We start from the raw sequence: 3,142 nt of genomic DNA, 5'->3' as shown, positions 1-3,142 counted from the left end.
TTTGACACATTTTGAAGTTCTTGATATATTTCACACCTTCTCAGGCTCTTCATTTTTTGGAACACGACTTCTTGCTCCTCCTATTTTTCAGACCGTTTCATGCTCATCTCATTTTTGACACCTTTTGAAGCTCTTCATATATTTGACACCATTTGAAGCTCTTCATATTTTTCACAACTTTTCAGGCTCTGCATGTATTTGAACACCGTTTCATGCTACTCCTATATTTCAGACCGATTCTTGCTGCTCATATATTTGACACCTTTTGAAACTCTTCATATTTTTAACACCTTTTCAGGCTCTTCATGTTTTTCAACACCGCTTCATGCTCCTCCTATTTTTCAGACCGTTTCATGCTCCTCATATTTTTGACACCTTTTGATGCTCTTCATATTTTTCACACCTTTTCAGGCTTTTCATGTTTTTGCACACCGCTTCATGCTCCTCCTATTTTTCACACCTTTTGAAGCTCTTCATATTTTTCACCCTTTTCAGTCTCTTCATGTTTTTGAACACGGTTTCATGCTCCTCCTATTTTTCAGACCGTTTCATGCTCCTCATATTTTTGACACCTTTTGAAGCTCTTCATATTTTTCACATCTTTTCAGGCTCTTCATGTTTTTCAACACCGCTTCATGCTCCACCTATTTTTCAGACGGTTTCATGCTCATCTCTTTTTTGACACCTTTTGAAGCTCTTCATATTTTTCATACCTTTTGAAGCTCCTCATATTTTTCACTCGTTTTCACGCTCTTCATGTTTTTCAACACCGCTTCATGCTCCTCCTATTTTTCAGACGGTTTCATGCTCCTCATATTTTTGACACCTTTTGAAGCTCTTCATATTTTTCAAACCTTTTCAGGCTCTTCATGTTTTTGAACACTGCTTCATGCTCCTCGTATTTTTCAAACCATTTCATGATCCTCATGTATTTCACACCTTTGAACCTCTTCATATTTTTCACACCTTTTCAGGCTCTTCATGTGTTTCAACACCACTTCATGCTCCTCAGCTTTTTCAGACCGTTTCATGCTCATTTCATTTTTGAAACATTTTGAAGCTCTTCATATTTTTCACACCTTTTGAATCTCTTCATATTTTTGACACCTTTTCAGGCTCTTCATGTTTTTGAACACCTCTGCATGCTCCTCCTATTTTTCAGGGCGTTTAATGCTCCTCATGTATTTCACACCTTTTGAAGCTCTTCATATTTTTGACACCCTTTCAGGCTCTTCATGTTTTGCAACACCGCTTCATGCTGTTCCTATTTTTCCGACCGTTTCATGCTCCTTATATTTTTGAGACCTTTTGAAGCTCTTCATATCATTCACACCTTTTCAGGCTCTTCATGTTTTTCAATACCACTTCATGCTCCACCTATTTTTCAGACCGTTTCATGCTCATCTCATTTTTGACACCTTTTAAAGCTCTTCATATTTTTCACACCTTTTGAAGCTCTTCATATTCTTCATACGTTTTCATGCTCTTTATGTTTTTCAACACCGCTTCTTGCTCCTCCTATTTTTCAGACCGTTTCATGCTCATCTCATTTTTGACACCTTTTAAAGCTCTTCATATTTTTCACACCTTTTGAGGCTCTTCATATTTTTCACACCTTTTGAGGCTCTTCATATTTTTCATATTTTTGAAGCTCTTCATATTTTTCACACCTTTTCAGGCTCTTCATATTTTTGAACACCGCTTCATGCTCCTTCTATTTTTCAGAGAGTTTCATGCTCCTCATGTATTTCACACCTTATGAAGCTCTTCATATTTTTCACACCTTTTCAGGCTCTTCATGTTTTTCAACGCCGCTTCATGCTCCTCCTCTTTTTCAGACCGTTTCATGCACCTCCTATTTTTCTCACCTTTTGAAGCTCTTCATATTTTTCACACCTTTTCAGGCTCCTCATGTTTTGCAACACCGCTTCATGCTCCTCCTATTTTTCAGACCATTTCATGCTCATCTCATTTTTGACACCTTTTGAAGCTCTTCATATATTTCACACCTTTTGAAGCTCTTCATAATTTTCACATCTTTTCAGGATCTTCATGTTTTTCAACAACTTTTCATGATCCTCCTATTTTTTAGACCGATTCATGCTCCTCATATTTTTGACACCTTTAGAAGCTCTTCATATATTTCACACCTTTTCAGGCTGTTCATGTTTTTCAACACCACTTCATGCTCCTCGTATTTTTAAGACCGTTTCATGCTCCTCATATTTTTGACACCTTTAGAAGCTCTTCATATTTTTCACACATTTTCAGGCTCTTCATGTTTCTCAACACCGCTTCCTGCTCCTCCTCTTTTTCAGACCGTTTCATACTCCTCATATATTTGACACATTTTGAAGCTCTTCATGTTTCTCACAGCTTTTCAGGTTCTTCATGTTTTTCAACACTACTTCATGCTCCTCCTATTTTTCAGACGGTTTCATGCTCATCTCATTTTTGACACCTTTTGAAGCTCTTCATATTTTTCACATCTTTTGAAGCTCTTCATATTTTTCACACGTTTTCAGGCTCTTCATGTTGTTCAACACCCTTTCTTGCTCCTCCTATTTTTCAGACCGTTTCATGCTCCTCATATTTTTGACACGTTTTGAAACTCTTCATATTTTTCACACCTTTTCAGGCTCTTCATGTTTTTGAACACCGTTTCATAGTCCTCCTATTTTTCAGACCGTTTCATGCTCCTCATATTTTTGACACCTTTTGAAGCTCTTCATATTTTTCACTACTTTTCAGGGTCTTCCTGTTTTTGAACACCGCTTCATGCTCCTCCTATTTTTCAGAACTTTTCATGCTCCTCATATTTTTGACACCTTTTGAAGCTCTTCTTATTTTTCACACCTTTTCAGGCTCTTCATGTTTTTGAACACCATTTCATGCTCCTCCTATTTTACAGTCCGTTTCATTCTCCTCATATTTTTGACATCTTTTGAAGCTCTTCATATATTTCACACCTTTTCAGGCTTTTCATTATTTTCAACACCACTTCATGCTCCTCTTATTTTTCAGACCGTTTCATGCTCATCTCATTTTGACACTTTTTGAAGCTCTTCATGTTTTTCACATATTCTGAAGCTCTTCATATTTTTCACAAATTTTCAGGCTCTTTATGATTTTCAACACCGCT

Source organism: Dama dama, unplaced genomic scaffold (assembly GCF_033118175.1).
Source record: "Dama dama isolate Ldn47 unplaced genomic scaffold, ASM3311817v1 ptg000093l, whole genome shotgun sequence".
NCBI lineage: Eukaryota > Metazoa > Chordata > Mammalia > Artiodactyla > Cervidae > Dama > Dama dama.
This window is presented reverse-complemented; position numbering follows the sequence as displayed.